Here is a 24,659-nt window from a genome sequence, read left to right as displayed (position 1 = left end):
GTAGCGGCATCATCATCATCGCTCACGATCATCATCATCGTTTTACCATTTACGCGCCGCGCCTCTCGCGCAGCTCATGTTTAGAGCTCGAGGCGCGAGCAGTACAGAACGAGCTCACGCTCCTGGGGGCTGCACGCCGGTAGCCGCTGCCGCTCTGCTTCTACCAGGGCCTTCTAATAAAGTAGCGAGAACGGCACGGCCACGTCGGCCGCCTTCACGTCTTCGTCTCTCGCTACAATTGGTGACCCGGAGAACACGCCCTTCGCCGAGCGGACCCCTGCCATGCTTCCGCGACTCTGCCCTCCAGTTCCGCCGTTTCACCCGGCCTACCCCCGAGCGTGGTTTATGCAGTTCGACGCCTGCCTCGCGGTGAATGGCGTCACCGCGCAGCCACTAATGCACGACATCTTGCTTGACGCCCTCCCGGCTGAGCTGCGTCAGCTGTCCGCCGCGTCGTCCTCCAGCCCGCAGCCATATGACGACCTCTGCGCTGCGGTGCTGGCCCGCTACGGCGAGACGTACCGCCCGCTACCGGGGACCCGTGAGTTCCGGGTTTCCCCTCCGTCAACGCGAGTGGTACCACCCGGCCCGCAGCCCTCCCATGACCGCGACTTACCTTCCCCGGCTACGTCTCTTTCCACCTCTCGTCCGGCCACCAGCGCAGTGGTTCCCGCGCCGGACGACACGCCCGACTGTTCAGGATCCCACGCCCGAGGTTCCGGCACCCGACGACGTTGCTGCTGCCATCGACCAGTCCGCCACGAGGTGCATTTCGTCGACGCCCTCGGCCGACGGTCCATCAGGCATGCCCGCCATCCGCCCGTCGTCCCTGCCCTCGCCGGCTCACGACACGTCCCTGACCTCGGCTTCCACGCTGGCTACCTTGCCGCCCGACCTGGAAGCTGACACGGACAACCTCTCGCCCACTGTTCGCCCCTCGCTCGCGGAGGTTTCGCCGTCGACGGTACCCGAGCACGACCTTTCACCGAGTTCCAAGCTCTGCGCCTCTTGTCAGCAGCGACCAGCGTCGCCCTTGACGGCTACCGCAGCAGAAGTTCGTGCCCTTACCAACTTCGGCCGCACTTGCAGGACGCTGCTACTATGACGGAAGCGCCTGAGGACGACATGCCTGCAGGTTCGCCAATGGCAGAGCAAGCCCCACATGTGACGCCTGCCACGTCGGCCGGCATCCAGCATCCTGACCTGCGCACGAGCCCTCATGTACCACCTGCCGAGGGTGCTTCAACGCACACAGGTGCATCATCCGAGCCCGCAGCGACTACGCCTGCTCGGTGTCACCGCAGATTTGCTCCGGATCCCGTGACACAGGATGCCGCCCACCCGACATGTGGCCACTGTGCAGGTGCGCTGTGCAGACCTCCTCCCCACGTCTACAGCCGCCGTACTTGCCGGTATTTCGTCTCGCGCCGTAGACAACGTGCCCGGAGTGCGCCCAGCAGTCACCGGCATTGTTGTGGCCTGTGCAACACCTCTCCTCATGCCCAACCGACTTTCTCGGATCGGTTCCGACATGCAGAGACGGGCGCCCTTGCTCCTGCCTACAGCGTTCATTCGTCGCGACCCCCGCCCGCTACGCAGCTCCCAGAGCCGCCCGCCAGAGACCCACTGGTCTTCGACGGTCATCTCACGTTGACGACCTGGACTGCCCACTGACAATTTGTCTCACGTCACGAACCTCCTTGTATATACGCCCCCATCGTTTTTCATTTCGGCTTCATTTCTGCGGGGGGGGGGGGGGAGTAATCTGTAGCGGCGTCATCATCATCGCTCACGATCATCATCATCGTTTTACCATTTACGCGCCGCGCCCCTCGCGCAGCTCATGTTTAGAGCTCGAGGCGCGAGCAGTTGAACGAGCTCACGCTCCTGGGGGCTGCACGCCGGTAGCCGCTGCCGCTCTGCTTCTACCAGGGCCTCTAATAAAGTAGCGAGAACGGCACGGCCACGTCGGCCGCCTTCACGTCTTCGTCTCTCGCTACATGCTAATTAACTTCAGAATTCACCACATCGGACTAAGTGCAGACATTGAGAAGGCATTCCTGCAAATTTCATTGACACCGGCAGATCGCGATGCCCTCCGATTCTTGTGGTATGAGCACTTACCCACGAGGCAAGACCAAGATTCCGTGATAGAAGTCTGGAGAATGACACGAGTGCCCTTCGGTGTGACAAGCAGTCCGTTCCTTCTCGCAGCCACAGTGCGTCATCATCTGTCAACTACTGCGGGTGATTCACGCATCACTAAAACTATCAGTGAGAGCCTGTACGTGGATGACCTAATAACAGGAGCGGAGACCGAGGAGGACGCTGTAGACTTCTACCTAGGTGCACGAGACGTCATGAATCGAGCAAGCATGACACTGCGCAAATGAATTCAAATTCCAAGAAGCTGCAACAACTTCAACGACGAAGGAAACGGATGTGCCCTGAGCCACGTTGAGTGTCCGACATCAAGTGTCTCACGAGTCCTCGGACTTGTATGGGATAAGGACAGAGATCATCTGGCGTTTTCCATGAAGGCGATCTTGGATTTCTTAGATCGAAGCAGCGACACGAAACGATTTATCCTTCAGGCATCAGCTCGTATATATGACCCGCTTGGTTTTATTTCTCCAGTCACAGTGACAACCAAACTCATGTTCCAAACACTGTGGGAACTGGGTATTGAGTGGGACGCTCCTCTACCTGAAGACGTCAAGACAGCTTGGACGCAGTGGCACACCCAGCTGCACTATTTAACGGACGTGACAGTGCCAAGACGATACGGTAGCTTGCCCAACGATAGCGGGAAAGAGGTGCACATTTTCACAGATGCGAGCCCCAAAGCTTACGGTGCAGTTGCGTATTTGCGCACCTATGGAGTCGAGGAAGCAGCGGTGACTCTTGTTCTTTCAAAGTCCCGAGTAGCACCGATTAAGAAATTGTCGCTTCCAAGACTGGAGCTGATGGGCATGGTGATCGGTGCACGACTGAAGGAATATTTGGGGCAATCATTGGGTCTCCCAATTGACAAATGGTACATGTGGACAGACTCATCTATCGCACTGCATTGGGTACGAGGTTCCGCGCAACAATGGAAGCCCTTTGTCGCCAACCGAGTTTTGGAAATTCAGCAGCGAACGGATCCAGAGCTCTGGAATCACTGTCCTGGGAACGAAAATCCCGCCGACCTCCTGACGAGGGGAGTAACCCCGAGAGCACTCTGGTCAAGCTCGGTGTGGTGGAACGGGCCTGTCTGGCTTTCACAGCCATCTACTTGCTGGCCATGTCATGAAAACACTGCTGACATGAGCATCGCAGAGGAGGAAAGAAAGACACTTCGAGTTCACAACGTGACAGTGAGGGAATCCATACTACCCCTGCAGAAATACAGCTCCCTCTCCAAACTGGTTCGAGTTACCGCTTGGGTACTGCGATTTGTTCACAACGCCAGGCATCCCAACGAGAAACGCGAGGGGCATCTTACGACAGAGGAAGTGCAAGAGGCGCACACTTGTTTGATACTTCAAACACAATTGGAGGCCTTTCCAAATGAACTCCGATGTCTTCACCGCTCGATACGCTTGCCAAGTGATTCTCCGATACGGGATCTCAGCGTGTTCTGCGACGACGAGGGCATGTTAAGAGTGGGAGGAAGGCTCAATGCTGCCGACATTTCCTACAACGTTAAGCATCCGATTGTCCTTCCGTCGAGGCATCCCATCACAGAACTTGTCATCAACGCAGCTCATCGCCGTCTCCTGCATGCTGGCGCGCTAGAGACTCTTACCGAACTGAGGGAGAAGTACTGGATTGTGCGAGGAAGGCAGATGGTAAAAAAGGTGCTAAGGAAATGTGTGACGTGCAATCGTTTCAACAGCCGTGCTGCTACTGAGCCAGTCGCTCCTCTGCCTCGCGAAAGGGTGACACAAGCGCCACCCTTCGATGTAACAGGTGTAGATTTCGCTGGACCGCTGAACACGAAAGATCAAGGAAATAACAGAAAGTCTTACATCGTCATTTTCACGTGTGCAGTTACGCGCGCAATACACCTTGAACTGGTGTCCGATATGTCGACATCGAACTTCCTGATGGCGTTCCGAAGATTCATCTCAAGAAGGGGGGTCTGTCGAGTCATCTTTTCTGACAACGCAAGGACTTTCAAGCGTGCTTCTAAGGACCCGCAGAAACTGTGGACCACAATACGAGGAGAAGACATCCAGAATTTCTTCTTAAACCACCAGATCCGCTGGAAGTTCATAATTGAGAAAGCGGCTTGGTGGGGCGGATTTTGGGAGAGAATGGTTCATTCCGTGAAAACATCCCCGAAGAAGGTTTTGGGAAGCAGCTACTGCAATTTCGAGGAGCTCACGACAATACTAATTGAAATCGAAGCTATCATCAACTCTCGACCCCTGACCTACGTCTACACAGACGCGAACGAACCCGAACCTTTAACACCGTCTCATTTCCTGATAGGTCAGAGACTAACCACTCTTCCTGACAGCTGCTCCGCCGCTGAAGTGGTTCAGAAACCTGGTCAACTCACGCGTCGCTGGCGCTACCGCCTTAGAATGGCCGACCAGTTTTGGCGTCGGTGGCAAAAGGAGTACCTGACGAGTCTCCGATCGGCACAGTTCGCTGTGCCGAGTTCGTTAAGTGCACTAAAGCAAGGAACCCTCGTCTTAGTTCACGAACATCATCTGCCGAGGCAGCTCTGGAAAACTGGAGAAGTGGCCGAAGTTCTTCTGGGACGTGATGGAAAGATCCGAGCCTGCATGGTGCGCATGCCGAATGGAGCCACATTGAGAAGACCAGTTCAACTCTTATACCCCATGGAATACACGGACGAATGACCAGAGGCTCATTCCGGGGGAGTATGAAGAAACTGCCAAGTTCAGCCTCTTTCTTTTCGCCAACTGGCAACTTTGTACTATCGCGAACTCGCTCGGCAACGGGCATCCCTATCGAAATAAATTTAGTTCTTTTGTTCATCCCAAACGAAGCAGTTGGTTCTTTTTTAACCTGCGATAATTTCCTCAGATGGCATTGCTTTTTTCTTTTTTTTTCAAATGTCGCAGTTTAACACAAGCTTTGCGCCCGGTGGACCTTGTTGCTGTACGCTATCTCAGAAGCGAAAAATTCGGCAGATCCCACGCGTTGTGGGAATCTGTTTCATGCGAAGCAGTTAGCGAGTACTTCTGTGCTCTATTTATGCTTTGAGCCAAGTGTTACGAGGTGGATCGACGTGTTTTTGTAAGTGTAGTAGCTGTGTGCACGTTGTGGGCTTACCAGGCACGTCGACAACACTGGCGTTTAAAGGGTAACTTATGGTGCGACGTAATGTCAGCCCTCACGTTAGAGTACATAAGTCAGTATTATCGAAACTAAGTGGACTTTATGGTGCAGTCATGTGGATATCATAGGTAACTTCCGTTAATGCATTCCTCCGGGGTTCGTGTTGTGTGTGTTCTAGCTGTTGATTCTTCATCTTTCTTCTCCATCTATCTCTTATTCCTTTCCCCACCCCACGTGTAACGTAGCCAGCCAAGCCAAAGCTTGGTTAACCTCCCTACCTTTCCTCTTCATTTCTCTCTCTCTCTCTCCGGGGTTGAGCAATGCTTCAATATAGCTTGCCGAATCATAGGCATACAAATGTAATGTTTATTAGACTGCTATAAAAGCAGAGCCAACAGTGGAACCACAGACGTTAATCTGATAAGACGCCTGTGTCGTAGGAGTACATATCCATACTGTTTATTGCTTTCTTGTAAAATTAGATAGCCAGCACCACAGCCACAATTGACGTTGCAGCGGCATTACGCCTGCATAGGCGGTTTTTCCAAACAAGTTTATAGACCTGGCGTGGCCCTGTGGTAAAATACCTGATTGCCACGCAGAATGCTTGGGGTTCGATTCCTGATGGGATCCTAATTTTTATTCTTTCCATTCGTCGGGTCAACGCTGCCGATGTCGGTTTTTCGCATATTTAAATTACCAGCGTTTGTTCTCGCCGTTCATGGTAACTCGGTCACCTGTGGAGCATACCCGCTTACCGAGGCCCGTCGTATACGGGTAGTGCCACACGTGTCTATAGGAAAGGGTTTGACGGTGTACGTGATAGGATTTTCACGTTATGCGTGTCCTGACCAGACAGTCATATTTGTCAAATTCTCTTACCCTCCCATGCCGATTTTGGTCTACACCAAACTAAGGAGGCGATCAGGAGAGCATCCGGACGTAGGTGGCCAGATAGATAGATACGTAGATAGAAATGCTCAGAGTGCCAAAGATTCTCTAAGAAATTCTTCGCATTTAATAAGCCAACAATATTGCGGTGGTACGGCCCTCTCCACTCTTTCTCTTGTTTCCCTTACGCATTCTTACTGTGCTCTGTCCATGATAAAGTACTAGTCGAGACTTAAATGTGAACATATTCGACAGAGATCTGTCTGGCTGGGTGAAAAAGTCATACGAAAAATAATAAACTCTCCAGCCACTTTGCTAAAGTTAAACTTTAAAAGCTATAAAACTGACCCGACGTTTCGGGACCGAATTTAAAGTTTAACTTTAGCAAAGTGGCTGGAGAGTTTATTATTTTTCGTATAGTCGAGACTAACAAATTGTCGAATGAAGACGTGTGCTTATGGCTGCAAAGCACTGGAGGGCGTGAGTAAAAAGCTCGTATTAATTAGCGAAACGGTCACTGCACGTACTTAAGTTGACTGAGCCAGTTAATTTTTAATTACGCTCCATTCATGCATGCCATTGTCCCTTACCCATGCGAATAAGTTTGTTTTCGTTCGTTGCTTTGGGTGTTCATTAGGGCGTTTTTAAGCGCGCACGGTTACCACTACCGTTCCCAAACCCTAGCACCGGAACTATAGGCCCCCGCTGATGCCGTTTGACACATTTCTGCATTCTCTTGTTGTCCCAGCGCTAAGACAACGCTTAAAGATGGGTAGCCCCAGCCGCACCGCATTACTAAAGTGAGGTAGTTCAGTGCCTTGTGTTAAACTCAGCGCAAAAACCAAATGCGGCTCCACTACAGTGAAAACTGAGCAAGTGCGTAGTGCGGTCACGCAGCGATTCCGTGTGTCGAGTTCCCCACAGCTCCGTTGCCATGCTGCCGATGACGTCATGTCTGAGTGGCTTCCCTGGCACGAGAAATCTTGTTAAGAATTCGCGAACTCGGTGTGCGACATGCGCACTGCATTTTGCTGCGCTTTATCGACTTCCTGCTTGTTACGTGAGCACGTGTCGTCTGCAGCGAGTTCCGTCAGGTTGTTTGCCCCTTCACTTGCAGCGACGAACGCCGTTGGAAGAAAATCGCGCACACGTCGAGGCGGCGGCGCCCTCTCTTGCGCGGCGCGTCTGTCTACCGCAGGTTTAGCGATTTTAAGTTTAATTATGCGATTACTCTAGTTATTTCTGTTAATTATATTATTTAGACCTTATTTCGCTTCACTTTATTTTGAGCATTGCTAGGCCCGTGTAGAGCACTTGGTGTGAGCGTGATCATGCCACACTACGGAAAGCGGACACCTCAAGTGCTGCGCACTTAAAAGCAAGTGATATCCAGTGCATTGCAAGTTTTGTTAACTAAGTGGTGTATGCTTGCAGGTGATATCCGTGCGGTGCGGTCCTCAGTCAGGTGCCGAGGTGTGCGTGTCATGCTCACCCCAGCAGCAAGACTTCTACCCGTCAACGTTGGTGCGTGACCGCAAGTGGCACCCTTAGCGGCGCCTTCCGCGAGGTCTGCCTGGCACGCATGCAAGGCCGTTCCTTCCTTTCCAATGGAACACCTGATGGCTGCACTCACCACTTGACAATACAAACACTGTTGATACATTATGCGTTCGTGGGCACCCGTTGCGTTCCTACTATCACTACTGCTCAATACAGGGTTTGCAATCCACCTCTTCGCGTGGGTTCTATAGGCCAGCTCAGCCATGCGGCGTTATCAGCGGTGGTCAGGACAGCGCGAACTGGCAGGGGAAGGCAGGAAAACATCCTTGAGCGTTGGGCAGTGTTGGGAGACACCTTCAGTTCGCCTGTCACTGTTGTTGCAGGCGAGTGCGTACGCGTTCCGAAAGTACGCGTCAGGCTATTTTCCTTGAGGCGCTCATACGGGTTTTCACCTAAAGGCTGCGCGAAGGACGTTGGTGAGGTAGGGTAGAGTGATCACCTCGTAGTATATTTGCAAAGCCATCCGATGCAAGTGTCTTTTTGGCCTGGAGGAACTGTGCAGCTGAAGTCGCTGCTCCGCAATGTCGAAGGCATCAGCAGAATGTTCGGTCTCGTTTTAGTCCTAGCTCACCACTCTAGGGTGCAAAGGATTCACGACCGACACGTAAACTGGAGACAAAAGTGTTGCATCTTGTTTTTTCTGTTGCAATAATACCACGACCCACTTATGACGGCTGGAAAGCTCGTTGCACGCGACGGTTATTTATTTGGAGACGGTGTTATAGCGCCCAGTTTCAGAGGGCGCCGAGAGAGGCGGGACCCAGACTGTTTTCATGTAAACGTAGCTGGCAGTGGCGTAGCCGGGGGGGGGGGGGGGGCACTTCGTGTTCTGAGTTCCCATGGGAAAAAATCGGGGGGGGGGGGGGGGCACATCGGCCCGTCGCCCCCCGATTTTTTTCCCCATGGGACTCAGAACACGAATGACACTCGCCCTTACTTATCTGCCCAACACATGTCAGAACAAGAAGGTGCCCCCCCCCCCCCGACAAACATTGCTGCCTACGCCACTGGTATCTGGCTACGTGAGCATACAAAACCGCGTGCACCGCGTTGACAACTCTTTCAACGAAGGCTTCCTGGGTGCTGCTATAATACCTCTGTGACGTTGTAAATATTAAGATAGATTTACCAGCGCAAAAAAGACAGGATCGACATTTAGGAAGGACACACACACATAGCGCGTGTTGTGTGGTGTCCTTCCTAAATGTCCTGTCTTTTTGCGCTGGTAAATCTATCTTAATCATGAACCAACTCGCCCAAGCAGCCGTTTTAGCATTGTTGTAAATATGCGTGACCCCCCAAAAATGCACTGCCGAGCAAGGACATCAGCCTTTGTACTCCCGTGCTACTCTGCCCCCCCCCCCTCTTTTCGTTGAAAAGGTCTGCTAAAAGAGAGCGCTTGCAAGGATCGTGGCATCCAACAAACTCGTGACGCAGTTGGCGGTTGGTTTTTTACACGTAAACCAAAGGCGCGTTTCGCGTGCAGTGGCGCGACACGCACTTTAAATTGATTTTGAACATGTTCTGGGCCATATTATCCGTCGATATTTCGTAGATGCGTGTGTGTCCACACAAAGCTATCCCACAAGTTATCTCGCTTTCAAAATTTTATGTGAGTATACTTGTTTAAGCCACATTCATCACTATTTACTTCCATCTTGCTGTGAGCACCGCCTGGCATCGTAGCAGATTCGGGCAGAACAACGCGCTCGGCGCGTAAGGATTGATGTTTTTAAAGCGTGCTGAGTGTTTCATCATTCGTGAAATTAATAGAAAAAGCCCGCATGGACGTAGCTCTGCGGGACCTTGTGACGTGTTGATGCGCCACCTATCGGCAACATGTCGCCTGAGTTGGTTGTGTCTCTGCAACACCCCACAATCTGTGTCGCCGGTGAGCCATCCATCGAGTGTGGGCAAGCTGGCGAAGCAGGTAGATTCAAACGGTTTTGAAGCACCTCGCGTCGAGTGTGCGGGTATGCAAGCGCGGATTCACATAGAAGAGGACGACAAAACTTACCCAGGTGAGCGAGCGAACGCTCTATCGGTGGAAAACGCAGACGGAGAACGCGGGTAGGGTGCTGTCACCGAACGAGCGTTATTGTGGGAAAGGCCGTGATCGGGCGAAAAAGCTGGACGATTTTGACGTGAGCTTCTGCGAAGGGTGGTGCACAGGTTTTTTGGAGAGGTGAAATTGCAACTATCGCCAAGGTGGTACAGCGCTTCAAAGAGGAGAGACACTACCGACCCTGTCCACAACGACGATGCGGAGGATGCTGAACATAAGGGTTTCGTACTATACTCGCGGACAACTTTTCTTGGCAATGAAGGGAAAGCTACGGGGGCGGAGCGTCTGCACATGCACTGCTACGCGAAGTAGTCCGGTTTGGCGCGCGTCTCGTAACACCGTGGAAAGTGATGGCTAGCGTTGCATTTCGACGCAAACGCTGCTTAGCGTCTAAGGTACGGGCAAAAGGCGCGACTTTTTCACGCACGCAAAAACGCAAAGTGACAACGTATAAAGTAAAAAAACATACAAATATCTCGCTTTTGTGCTCTGCGTTCCGTCTCAAAAAGCTACATGTAGAAAATGAAGGAGTATTTTATATATCTCACGCAGAAAATACGGACGCAATTGTGGGACTACATTCATTAGCGGTAGGATACGTGCATTGTGGCTCTGTAGCCTTCGCTTCATTGCCAAGAAAAGTTGTCCGCAAGTAATAATAGGGCAATCTGGCGCCAATGGTGCGGGCTCCTTGAGCGGCGCTTCTACCACCATGGGAGTGATGGGAAGTAGAGGCTTCAGATCTGCTTCGGATGGGTTACGTACTGAGATTCGCTGCGTTTGTTTACCGAGTGTAAACAAAGTGATAAAAATTCTTCCCAATCAAAATTTGCATCATTCTTCCGTACGTAGAACTTGTTGCAGAAAGTTCGCGTGACCGTGAGGTTGAAGCGAAATCGATAGAAGTTCAACCACCAGGGTATTATGCATTGCTCTGCAATAGGGGATGGATGGATGGATGGATGGATGGATGGATGGATGGATGGATGCTATGATCGTCCCCTTTATAACGGGTGGTGACAAGTGTGCCACCAGGCTCGACAAAAAAAAAAACAAAAGAAACATGGCTGATCCCTTCGTCATAGGAATCGGTATAACACGAAAGTCAAACGTGTTTTCACAGTAGTGCTTATTGTGTAGTGATATATGAGAGCTTGTACAATGTCTATTCGTATTTGGCATGCATAGCACCGTTTGACGTTGATGCACCCATGTTGACAGCATGTCTCTATCGCGACGACTAACGCCCATGATCATGATTAAACCGTTGTGGTAGCTGACGGTGTGAACATATATTTGGACACAGCGAATCGTGAATCCCGCGTAAGGATGATATCAACAAGCTCATAATCAACACTGGTACCTGGTATGCACTTCAAAGCGTCGTCAATTAAGGAGAGAAACGGCACGGTGTGCGCTTTCTAGTATGGGTAGCCGACGCCTGTGCTCATGCATACATAACACACACTGCGCTTCAGCAACACGGGAGGTAGAGGTTCGTAGCCTGAGCCGCAAACGCGTGCGTCCCGCTGGCCTCTGTCTCGCAGGTGCTGCTCTCGCTCCACCAAGGCACGACATTCGCCCGTCGAAATCGCGTCCTTTCTGCAACTTATTGCAGCAGTTTTGTTAGTCGGTGCTCTCGCAATTGAAGCAGTCGGCGGCGGAGAAATCCCGTTGGTGCACGTGGAAGCTGCGCTACTCCGATGAGCCGACGCACGCTAACACTAAGCCAAAGGCAAAGAACGTAACTGCGTCAAGGGTGCCTCGGCGACGCCAACGCGGCCAGTCTACCTCTCTGGTATCGAGACGCTTTAACCATGACCTCCGATATCGCGTGCAATCTCGGAGTAAGCGCTAGTAAGCGTCGATCGTGAAGCATTACTTCTTTTCACATCTCACAGACGGCGGCACCGCCCCACTCCGCCTAGGCTCAGGGTGTCTACCAACCTGGAGAACCTGGAAAACCTGGAAAAGTCAGGGAATTTCAGAAAAATCTGGCCAGGTCATGGAAACTGACTGTAGTCTTTGAGATCGTCACAAAAATATTCATTACCATTGATCAAAGCTTAAAAACGCTCCTTCAACCGCACAGAACAGCTAAGCCGAAGCATAGTAAAAAAAAGCAGTGCATAGGTGGTGCTTCTGCTTTCCGAGTACAACGTTACTCACGCGCATAAAATTGTGCATGTTTGTCTTCGCTACGATCTCGGCTCGGTTTGAGGGCCTTCTGGTTAGGCTAGAAGTGCCTTCAGCAGAGGGCAAGCTGCACAGAATATGATTATTTTTTTACTGAAAAGTGTAGTTTACAGGTGCGTAAATTAGACGTCCTGTTTTTTAGGACACACTCGCGCAGAGGATTTAGCTGTTGCTTTCAAAAAGGCCGCTACAGCATTGAGCTGGCAAAAATACTTCAACTTTCGATGGATGGTCCAAACGTCAATTTGAAGTTGTTGAAGTCATTGAAGCAAGAGTTTTCTGCGTCTGATGGAAATGAGAATATTATAGGAAGCTGCGGACTGCATGTTGTGAGTGGCGCATTTAAAACAGGCCACAAAGTCACAAAGTGGAACACAGTAGTGTTTCTTAGACGCATGTACAATTTATTCAAGAATATCCCTGCACGCCGAGCCGACTATGTCAATTTCACAGGGAGCACACAGTTTCTGCTAAAGTTTTGCTCAGTGCGCTAGCTGGAAAATGGCAATGCTCTTGCTAGGCCACTGCAAGTCCTCCCAGATGTGGTCAAATATGTGGAACATGTCAAGAAAGAAAAGAAACCTCCAACGTGTGGCAGCTATACTCATGTCGAGATGGCTGTGAAAGACGAGATGCTGCCAGTAAAGCTGGCCTTTATGCTTTCTGGAACCATTTTTGTCCGAGTTTCAGACAGAGAAGCGGATGCTGCCTTTTCACGCAACAGCACTGTACGGCCTGTTGCGGTCACTGCTGGGACGAATCGTGTGAAAGGAAAAGCTGGATGCTGCAGGCACATTTTCAAAACTGATGAAAAGATCTGGAGAACCCTAACAACATTATTGGTATATAGCTGCCTTTGACATAGGTCTTGCCGCCAAAAGTGAGTTGCGAAAGATCACTAAACCATCTCACACTGCGGTGGCAAGTGTCAGAAAAGAATGAATCTTATTTATTAAGGCTTGTTCTACAAAGATAATCAAAGCATCACCTCTGAAATACAAGCTGACAAGGGGGGCCAGTTGCTTAAACCCAGCAGTTTGTACCACTTCTGTGGAAGCTGGCCAGAATCAGCTAATTGTTGCACTTGAAGTACTTATAGAGCACGGGCGCCTTACAGGCCTACAAGGAGAAGAGCAAGTAGATCATATGTACAAGTGTGCTCAAACAGCACTGCACAAGTGCGTTTGCGAAAATTTAATCGCTCGAGAGCGCTTGGAGAAGCTGTGGATGGAACTCTGTGCAAGTTCCCATGAAGAGCTACTGCTGTTTGTGAAGATTGTGCTGTGCCTTTCACATGGAAATTCTTCTGTGGGGCGGGGATTTTTGGTGAACAAGGAATGTCTTGTAGAAATTATGGAGGAGGAGTCACTTGTAGCACAAACGTTAGTGTACGACATAGAGTTTCTTACAATAATACCTAGAGGGGAATCTGGCGCTAGTGTCTACGCGGGCTCCTTGAACGGCGCTTCAACCACCATGGGAATGATGGGAAGTACAGGCTTCGGATTTGCTTTCGATGGATTAGGTTCTTGAGATTCGCGACACTTGTTTGCCGAGTGTAAAACAAAGCGAAATGAAGTTATTTCCAATGAAAACTGGCTTCATTCTTTTGTGCGTAAAACTTATTGCAAAAAGTTTGCGCTACCGTGAGATAGAACTGAAACCTGAACATTTATTTAACCACCAGGGTATGCATTACTCTGCAATTGTGTTCCAGATTTGGCGTCACAATATAGTGAATTATTTTCTTTACAACACTTAAAACAAACACGCTTGTTTTTCCCTCGAAAGTATGTGTTATCTATTTATGGAAATAACAGCAATGTATTGAGAGAGAAACACTTAACGTATCGTCTGCTGCGATGCCAGGTGCGTCTGTCCAAGTGGTCTGCCCCCAACGCGCATCTCTCGTTTTGTTGTGAAGTCGAGTCAGAGGAGCGTGACGGTGCATCTACTTAGTTTCGCCGTCGTTTTGCAGTCGATTTGAAAGAGTTTTCACAAGTAGCGCTTATCACAAAACGTGAACTCTATGCAATTTTGTGCACTGGCATGGGACGCTACATCTATGCACAGCGGTGAGTGCATGACGTTTTGCTAAAACTGTCAAATACAACCTGTAAAGCTGAAACGTCGCAGCAAACCAATAGATCTAGCGGTCTTCAGCCTCCTTGAACAACAAAGGCACTGCTTGAGTGCTTTCCAACGCACCCCACTGCCCACGCCTCGCAAAGAACGAAACTGAAACTGTACAAAAATATCCGTAGACAGTTTGCTAGCTAACAAAATCCAATCCGAAGCCTGTACTTCCCATCATTCCCATGGTGGTTGAACGATCGCAGCGCCAGTTTCCTCTCTAGGTTATTGTATGAAACTATGGTGTACGATGAGGTGTCTGCAGCAGGTGGTGTTGCAGAAGTTGACGTAACAGGCAAGATGATAAACATGGTTCGAAGTGCCAACATCAGATGGAAAGAAGACTTGGAGAGGAAAAAGAAGGAACCGTTGGGCGTATTGGATGCTGAAAGAAAAGAAGAAGAAGACTGCGGCTCTTGTGAAAGAGCTTGAATCAAAGAAGCAAAAATGATGGAAGAATTACAGCTTCTGGTCTCCATGCTGCAGCAAGAGATTGAATCTTTGAAACATTGAAGGCATTGCCGATGCAAATAAACAAGCTTTTCTGTTTATCGAGGGGCAATTATTGTGCCTTTTAATATTTTATTCATGGTAAAGGATGCTTTCAGCCAAGGGACTGCAATAAAGCAGCATGGTTTCCATTTTTTATGAGCGCCTCGTAATTTGATTTTACCACTCAAGAGCTTGTTTCCAGTGCGCAGTTTCTTCCAAGCAGACGTACCGGTCATGGAATTTGTTTGAAATGGTCAAGGAAAACCTGGAAAAGTCAGGGAATTTGGAAAAATTTAATTGGTAGACACCTTGAAGCTCCGCCCGCCGCGAAAGAGAATGTGTGAAAGATAGGCGCGTTCGCGCCGTGTCTAGCGTCTCCCGAGTTAGCTTAGTCGGTAGGGCGTCGGGCGCTTGCCTTCGCGGCCGCAACGTCGTGTGTTCGATTCCCAGCGGGGTATCTTTTTCTTGGTTTTTTTTCTTTCTTACCCGTTGGCGTCCATTCTATTAACGTCATATCCGTGACGGATGTACTTGGTGGACCCCGGCATAAAACACTTTCGTGTTAAAAAAACCCTTTACTCTTCTTTTTCTTAGCGTATACCCTAGTGTCTTTACTTCAATTAAAATTATTTTACTCATATTCAAAATATTCATAAACTATTTTACTTATATGCAAAATGTACAACGCCATCTTCCGAAAAGCCCATAAGCTCGATCCGCCATATTTTGTTGGGCGCGAAAACGAAACGAGTCGCATATCGCCGCCTTTCAGGTGCTAGCTGCTGGTTTTTTCTATCTTCGTTCTGCGATGACTTCCCAATGCTTCGTGTGCTGTTCAGGCAACGAGAGAGCCCTGACAGTGCCGGGAACATGGTAACACTAATTTTAATTGAATTTATCAGTTACCTGAACGAAAAAAAAAAGTACCGACGCGAACTTGTTTCGTCAACAAGATCGGCACTGTGCTTTGGTTCGGAAATGACCGGCGCGCGCAAAAGCGCTATTCAACCTCGGTTTTTATTTCTCCGTGCAGTTTAGTTCCTCGCCTGCAACATAGGTAGACTTTATTGTTGTTGGGGTTTAAAGGGCCCCTAAACCACCCAGAGGTCGAAATGTAGTTGTGGCGTTGCAGTAACGCACGAGTCTACAGCGAACGCTGGCGGAGTTGCACGCGTCTTCTCGTTTCGCTCTTTCCTTCGCTATAGACTGCGTTCGTCGGTCTCGTCTATCCACCTCTCCGAGTGCCCTTCCTCAGCATCCGAGGTAGAAACGCAAGAAGCGCGCGCATCTGCTCGCAGAAAGCAGGCTCTTGTAAGCCCACTGACAGCGTCTCTTGCTCGCGACGTCACATAACCATACAGGTGACGTCATGATGGCTGTTGTCGATAGAGCAAGTGCGCGGAGAGGACCACGCGAGCGTCTGTTGGTGGTTTAGGGGCCCTTTAACGTCCCAAAACCACGATATGATTATGAGGGACGCCGTCCACTTTAAGCGCTTTAACGACCACTTTAACGTGCGCCTAATAAGCTAGACCTGCAGAACGATATTACAACATACGCGTTTTAAAACAGACGGCCGACGTCGCACACGCGCGAGAGAGCATGGTCGATCAACATTACCCAGGTAGCACAAAACGGATAATTGACGTTTTATAAACGTTTATCCGAGACGATAAAAATGTTTAGAAAACGTCACGGAAAAGAAGCTAAAGGTCTATAAAACGTTTTATATCTCGTCTAATGTCCGGCTAGAATCCGTTTTTAAGACCATCTAGAAAACGTTTTTATGATGATATGTGATGTTTTATGGCGCAAGGGCCAATTAATGGCCAAAGAGCGCCAGGTCGTGGGACAAAAAGATGAGCAATGATTATGGTAAGTGGCTGTATAAGGGCCTTAAAATTCCACGCCCTAAAGGCGGGTAAAAACATATCTATTAAAATCATGGGAGTGACATGAAAATGTGTGAACAGATCTATATATATACAATGAAATTATGGCGATGACGTACGGAGTGAATAGCACGTGTGCCTCCTCAAGTCCTTTGTGTCCAAAGGCCTGGAGGCAAGTGCTTTTCTTTGAGAGAACTACCGCAGCAGCGGCCTCTGTTGAGAAGCCGTGCTGCGGCTGCCTGGAAATAAACATTAAAACTATGTACATCTTTGAGAAAACAGGAGTGAATCATATTTAAAAATAGGTTCGCTGCCTATGAACATTGAGGGATGGAGTGGGAGATGTCGGCGGTATGATGGAAAATGCTTTTCTCTGATGGCATCAAGATGGGTGCATTGAAGGAGGATGTGGAATACAGTGAGTGGCGCGTCGCATTTCTCACACATGGGTGGGTCACCGCCGGACAAAAGGTGTGCGTGTGTACTATGTGTGTGTCCTATTCTCATTCTACAAAGTGTGACTTCTGTATAGCGTGACTTTGACACCGGTGGCCAGGCACCAAGACAGGGCTTGATGACATGCAATTTATTTTTGGTTTCTCTATCCCACAAGCGCTGCCAGTGTGCCCTTAATGATTTCTTTAGAGCGGGCTTAAGGTCCAATGCAGGGACTGCAACAGATGTATCGGCAGCGCTTTCTTGGACGGGCAGCTAGTTTGTCTGCCATAACATTGCCTTCTATCTCACGGTGTCCTGGGACCCAGCACACTACAACATGCTGTTTGAGTGAGTAAACGGTACATAGCAGTGAATACAGCGAGACGATGACAGGGTTTTGTGTTTCTTGAGGGTTTTCAATGCCTTTACGACGCTTAATGAATCTGTGTATATGACTGAATTTTGTAATTGTAATTGCTTAATGTGTTTAACGGCAGCATATATCGCATAGGCTTCTGCGGTGAAAATACTTGTATTAGGGTGCAGAACGCCGGCATCGGAGAATGATGGGCCGACCGCCGCATAAGACACACCAGTGTGAGATTTTGAAGCATCTGTAAAGTATTCAGGGCAGGAATATTTGCTGTAATTCAAGAAAATACGTGTGGATATGTGCAAGTGGGGCGTGTTTAGTAACCTCTACAAAGGATAGGTCACAGTCGATAGTCTGCCACTGCCACGGTGGGAGCTCTATTGCGGGAGGCATCACGTTGTGTTCAAGAAGTGGAACACCCATTTCTTCTGCCAAGCCTCTCACACGCAGAGAGTAGGGCTGTCTCACTCGGGGGCGGTTATAAAAGAGGGTGGAGCTGGACAAATCATTTAAGGTAGGGTGTGCGGGGTGTTCATTGTTCGAACTAACTTTTAAAAAATACATGAATGATAGGTATGACCTCTGCAAATGAAGTGGCCACTCGTCAGATTCCACATACAGGCTTTCTACAGGACTCGTCCTGAAGGCACCTGTAGAGAGGCGAATACCTAAATGATGGACAGGATCGAGCATCTTTAGGACGCTTGGTGAAGCCGACTGATACGTTATGGCTCCGTAGTCGAGACGTGCGTACAAGACTCCTGTACAGATTCAACAGACATTTTTTGTCACTACCCCACGTAGTGCGTGACAGCAGTTTTAAGAGGTTCATTGTTTTCAAGCACTTGTTTTTCAGATGTTTTATATGTGGCACAAAGGTTAATTTTGAATCCAGAATTAAGCCTAAAAATTTATGTTCTATATTTACTGGTAAACGCTGACCCTGCAGATCAAGTTCGGGATCGGGGTGTATGCCTCTTTTCCTAGAAAAGAACGCAGGTGCTTTTTTGTGCATTGAGGCTGAACCCGTTCTCGTCTGCCCATTTAGCCACCTTGTTTAGGCCGAGCTGTACCTGCCGCTCACAGATTGCGAGGTTGCACGACTTAAAACCTATCTGTATGTCATCCACATACGTGCAATAGAACATGTTGCGCGGGATGGAAAGACGCAAAGAGTTCATTTTTAAAATAAAAAGAGTGCAGCTAAGCACCCCACCGTGGTACTCCAGTTTCTTGGACAAACAGATCCGATAAAATATTTCCCACTCGGACACGAAATGTGCGGTTCGACAGGTAGCTCTCTATAATATTCAACATTCTACCTCGGATGCCTAAGTGTGAGAGGTCTCTCAGTATTCCAAACCGCCATGTTGTATCGTAAGCCTTTTCCATATCAAGGAATGAGAGAAAGAATTGCTTATGGAGGAATGCATCGCGAATTGCTGCCTCGATACGTATTAAATGATCAGCTGTAGATCGTCCCTCTCGAAATCCACACTGGTATGGATCGAGAAAAATGTTGGATTCTAGAAAATGTAGCAGCCGCCTGTTTATCATCTTTTCGAATAATTTACAGAGACAACTGGTTAGGGCTATAGGCCTGTAACTCGTAACAAGAGATGGGTCCTTACCCTGTTTCAGGATGGGAATTACGATGGCCTGCTTCCAAGCTGAGGGCATCTCGCCAGAAAACCATATAGTGTTATAGAGACTGAGGAGAGTCTTCTGTGTCTCATGGGGCAAATGTTTCAGCATCTCATACACTATTCGGTCAGAGCCAGGCGCAGAATTGTTGCAGCAATTGAGCGAGCCTCCAGCTCTGCTAGGCAGAATGGTCTGTTATATGGTTCGTCTGTTGTGGATTTGCGTTCAAGCTTTTGTCTCTCAATTATTCCTTTGTACCTTTTAAACGTTTCCGAATAGTGAGACGAGCTGGAAACATGTTCAAAATGTGCACCGAGAGAGTTGGCTTGGTCTTCCAGGGTGTCGCCCTGTATGTTTACTAAAGGAAGTGAAAATGTATGTTGCCCTCTTATTTTCTTAACCCGGTTCCAGGCTCTACCTTCGTCGGTGTATGAGTTTATTCCCGATAGAAACTTCTGCCAGCTTTCTCTCCTAGCCTGCCGACGCGTTCTCCTCCCTTGGGATTTTGCTTGCTTAAACATTACTAGATTTTCAGCTGTGGGGGAGTCACGCAATAGCGTCCACGCCTTGTTTTGTTTCCTCCGAGCCTTACGGCACTCGTCGTTCCACCAGGGGACACGACGTTTGCTTGTGGCCCTGGCTATTTCCGGTATACATTGAGCGGCAGCGTTAATTATAAAAGCAGTAAAATACTCAACAGCACTGTCAATACTAAAAGAACACATGTCCGCCCACGAGATTTTAGTAAGCTTATGGAACTTCTCCCAATCGGCTTTGTCAAGATTCCACTGAGGAGCCTGGGGTGGATAATCATTTGCTCTTTGTGTTTTGAGGAGTATTGGGAAGTGGTCACTCCCAAAAGGGTTTTTAACCACTTCCCAGTTAAAATCTAGTAAAATAGACGGGGAAATGATGCTAAGGTCGATGGATGAATATGTTTTGTTCGCAAGGCTAAAAAACGTGTGTTCTTTCTTGTTAAGTAGACATGCGCCCGTGGAAAAGAGAAATTTTCAATGAGGCGGCCTCGCGCGTCGGTGCGAGGGTCGCCCCACAGGCTGCTGTGTGCATTAAAATCGCCTAGAACAAGGTAGGGCTCCGGCAACTCGTCTATAAAAGATTGAAATTCGTGTTTGTGTAGCTGGTACTGTGGGGGTATGTATATTGAGCAGATAGTCATGAGTTTGTTTGCAATTATAGCTCGAACGGCTACTGCCTCCAGTGCCGTTCGGAGTGGAAAGTGCTGGCATGCTACGCTTTTGTCAAGTATGATAGCTACCCCGCCAGAAGATGCGAGAGCATCCTGGCGATCTTTCCGAAAAACAACATACTGGCGGAGGAAGTTTGTGTGTCTGGGATTTAAGTGTGTCTCCTGTACACACAGCACTTTTGGACGCAATTTACTAAGGAGCTCCTGTATGTCGTCTAGGTTGTGTAATAGTCCTCTGACGTTCCATTGTAATATTGTGTCCATGTTGAAAGTGTACGTGTGCTGTGTGTGGCAAAAGGTGAAAGTGACTTATTTTACAGAGCCTTTGTCAGGCCCTGTAATTAGGGTTCTGTCTTTTTTGGAGCGGTCGAGAGGTTCTCGCCGCTCCTTTGGCGCTGCCTGCGCCTTTCCACTTGGAGTTGTGTCCATTGCCTCGTGCGAGGCATCGGACAAGCGTTCCAGCGAGCGGTGTGCGCGCAGTGTTGGCTTCGCCTTCAAAGACAAAGCCTTTGGCCCGACCAACCTGGAGGTCGAAGGGAGCTCCTTGACCTCCGAGGTGCCATGGTTGGAAGAAGCCTCTGGCATGGCCATGTTAGAGGAAGGCAGGGCAGCCTTGGCTGCTCCCACCGTGGGGGCTGATGGCGGTAGCCTCGGCACGCTACGCGTGGCTTCGGCAACCGCCTCATGCCGTTGTGGTGCTGCCCCCCGCACCACTTCGGCGAAAGATGTTTTCGCGGCAATGTGCGGCGAGACACGCTGTCTTGCCTCACGGAAACTGATGTTGTGTGACTTTGATTGTTAGAATTTCTTTTTCTTTTTTCCACGCAGCGCAGGACCTGGAATATGCTGGATGGTCACCGTCGCAGTTGGCGCAGTGTACCTCGGCCTTGCAATCATCATCGGTAGAGTGTCCCGTCGCGCCGCATTTTGCACAGGTTAGTTGCCCTCGGCAACTCTGCGAAGCATGTCCGAACCGTTGACACTTGAAGCAGCGTCGCGGGTTTGGAATGTATGGTCTCACGCGTAGTTTCAGGTAGCCGGTCTCAATTTCATCTGGTAGCGTGCTTGAGGCGAAGGTTAGGATGATGTGCCGGGTTGGTAGCTCTTTGTTTTCACGTCGGATTTTTATGCGCTGCACCTGTACGACGTTCTGATCTTTCCATCCAGTAAGGAGTTCCTCGTCTGATAGATCCATTAGGTCGTCATCTGACACGACACCCTTGACGGTGTTCATCGTTCGGTGAGGCGTGACAGTTATGGGCTTGTCCCCAAATGATGCAAGGTTTGCCAATTTCTGAAACTGTGTCTTGTCTTTAACCTCTAGCAGAATGTCCCCACTGGCCATCTTCGTGGCCTTGTAGCCACTTCCGATGGTCTCTATGAGACACCTGGACACAAGGAACGGCGAGATGTTGCGGGCTTCTTGTCTGGATTCTCGCAATGGATAACATGGTACTTGGGGAACGGGTCTTGTTTTTTTAAGAGAGAGAATGCGTTTGCATCGGTGCGCCCCCTTTTAGGGGGGCGATCAAAACAGAAAGGGTTTGGTGATCCCATGGGAAAATGTGTTTTTTCGGCAACGACGCCTACCGCCCACCACGGAGCCCAACAAGGGGACGTGGCAGAGCATGTAAACAGGTCTGCACAACGCCAGTAGTACGCCGTTACTATAACCTAATATATATATCCAAGGTTGGACATGTACACCAGGTTAACCCTTGCCGCCGAGAAAAGTGGAAGTAAACAGAATGAGTAGACAGGAAAGATTAAAAGTGAGAAAGACGAAGATGTGGAGGGAGAGAGACAGGAAAAGGCGACTGCCGATTTCCCCTGGGTGGGTCAGCCCAAGGGTGCCGTCTACGTGAAGCCGGGGCCAAAGGGGTGTGTTGCCTCTGTCGGGGGGCCTTAAAGGTCCAGTCACCCGGCGTCGGCTCAACCCCCAGGATCCCCTTTTCCCCGGACACGGCAAAGCCACGCACGGCTAGGCGTGGGAGGGGGTCGAAACCCCCCCGTTAGCTCGGGTCCGTGGTGTCGCTACACACCAAACGCCTGCTTGCGCAGACGCCCCTGCGGGGAGAAAACGTTTTTAAGATGATTTAAAAAACGTTTTTAAGACGATCTAGAAAACGTTTTAAAAACGTTTTAAAAACGTCGCAAAAATCCCAATTTTAGAACAGATAAAAATATCCCATTGCATCGTCTTTGAAAAGACGTTTTCTAAACGTTTTTAAGACGATCTTGAAAACGTTTTAAAAACGTCGCAAAAAATTCCATTTTTAAAATAAAAATATCCCATTGCATCGTCTTTGAAAAGACGTTTTCTAAACGTTTTTAAGACGTCATGCAGGATCTGTTTTCTTTTAGCTGCCTTGTTTTTGCGCATGCAATTATAATAGCGCACGTTTTTAGGAAGCCCTCTGTTATAGTAGGAGGAGGAATAAACTTTTATTGAGACCAGCAATTTGTTTGGCTGGGCCTAGGCCTCCCACGTGGGGACGTCGAGGTCTTGCCTCCCCGCCGCCTCGCGGGCCTGCTGGGTTACAGTTACTTTATTCGGTAATTACTATCGCAGAGTGAGAGCTCAGTCGATTCACAGACAAAAGTGGTCATGTCATAATTTATTATGTAAAACGGCAACGACTCCTGTACAGCATAGAAACGTAAAAACCACGAAATGAGATATAGCATGCGACTATATAACATTATTCAGAAGCGGCAAAAGAACGCAAAATATCGCGGTAATTACAGTGCAGCTATATAGTATCCAACCTTCAAGAACGCTTTTTGTTGCACGATTCATCATTCGCAGAATTGTTGTCAAACAACTAACAGTGCAATATGACAAAATTTAGGATCTGGCACAGCCATTCTGCAATATGTAAGCGTCGTCTCATTAGCTTTACTTAATCAAACGCAAGGATGAAGTGAAGAGAAATTGTCGAAAAGGGAATGTCGCTGAAGCCAATGACTCGACAAGGGGACTAGTTTCCGTCAGGCAGGGGCGTAGCCAGAAATTTTTTGCGGGGGGGGGGGGGGCTGGGGTTCAACCATACTTTGTATGTTCGTGCGTGCGTTTGTATGTGTGCGTGTATATAAACGCGAGCAAAATTGAAAATTTTCGGCGGGGGGGGTTGAACCCCCCCCTGGCTACGCCCCTGCCGTCAGGGCCCCGACGAAGCCAAGCATTTATGATGAAACGTTTCCTCAACGCTTCATCTTCCGCTGAACTTTTTCTTGTGGGAAGAGAGAGAGAGAAGGAACAGAGGATAGGCACGGAGGTTAACTAGCGTCCAGTTTGCTACCCTACTCATGGGAGGAGAATGAGGGAGTAAAAATAGAGAGAAAGAGACACATTTCACGACACACACACAGAGGAGCGTATCACAGGTGGTCACTCAATTTTGTTGCCTTGAAGTACTGCAGGAGAGCTCGTATGGTTTTCTGGGCTGATGTGCAATGAAGACAGACTCCCAAGGTCTTTCCTTCGGAAAAAGGCCGACCGTCAAGTCTCCTGAAGGCACACTGGCACACTGGAGAGTCCGGCGATGTGTTTAAAATAGCATACAGCGGCACAAATGATGATCGAAAGTCTCTACACAGTTGCAGTTATCGCACATTGATGAATCTGCCCTACCAATCCGATAGGTGAATGAGTCAGAAGACCCTACACCGAGCCACAGCAACACAACAAAAAGACGTGGACAGTAGAAGTGGACAGGACAGCGCTTACTCCTGTCCACTTCTACTGTCCACGTTTTTTTTCAGTTTGCTTCAATCCAATTTTCCAAACATGAACGTAAACCAACAGCCCCAACTCGCCATCTTGCTCCAACACAGCATTCAAAGCAGGCAAGGAGGCATGAATCAAGCACCTGGTGTGTGTCTCCCTTCGTTTCAAAACAATCGTTCAGAGCGCTACTTAAGACCACAGTTAGTGTAAATCGCTGCAATGTTTGAAATCACTAATACCAAAACAAAACTGCAAAATAATATTTGGCCCACTCAGCCAAGAATGCGTAATGCAAAAAGAATGTAATTGCTAGCAGAATCACTGTTGCTGAAGTGTATTGCTCACAAAATGAAACTTTTAGGAACGTTCTTACAACATGCCTCTGTTGGAACATTTCTCACTGAAAAAATGTTGGCAAAAAACTCTGGCATCATTACAGAAGTAAGTCTAGACGTTGGGAACAAAAGGCGCCATTTTAGACGTTAGCTAAAAATATTTGTGGATGCAGCATCCGTGTTTCAAACGGCGCCCACTAAAGAAGTAACGGTTTCAGGCTTCGAAATGCAGCGTACAAAACTATCCCAGAAATCATGGTCTGACATCCCCAGAGAGCACACAGATAAGCTTAAATGTGCCATGGCTAGCAGAAAATATGAACACTGTAAATTACAGCGACATATGAAAAAAGTACAACTAAACCAATTGTAGCGCGAAAATAAAATGTATGAACAGAAAAACTA

The 24,659-nt window shown here is 49.0% G+C and overlaps 1 pseudogene; it reads left to right on the top strand.

Annotated features, from left to right (window-relative positions):
- LOC119376859 (mediator of RNA polymerase II transcription subunit 17-like) overlaps positions 1-7,829 on the top strand; it is a 258,514-nt pseudogene extending 250,685 nt beyond the window's left edge.
- The last annotated feature ends 16,830 nt before the right edge of the window (positions 7,830-24,659 follow it).

This window comes from Rhipicephalus sanguineus, unplaced genomic scaffold (assembly GCF_013339695.2).
Source record: "Rhipicephalus sanguineus isolate Rsan-2018 unplaced genomic scaffold, BIME_Rsan_1.4 Seq254, whole genome shotgun sequence".
Taxonomy (NCBI): Eukaryota; Metazoa; Arthropoda; class Arachnida; order Ixodida; family Ixodidae; genus Rhipicephalus; species Rhipicephalus sanguineus.
This window is presented reverse-complemented; position numbering and strand designations above follow the sequence as displayed.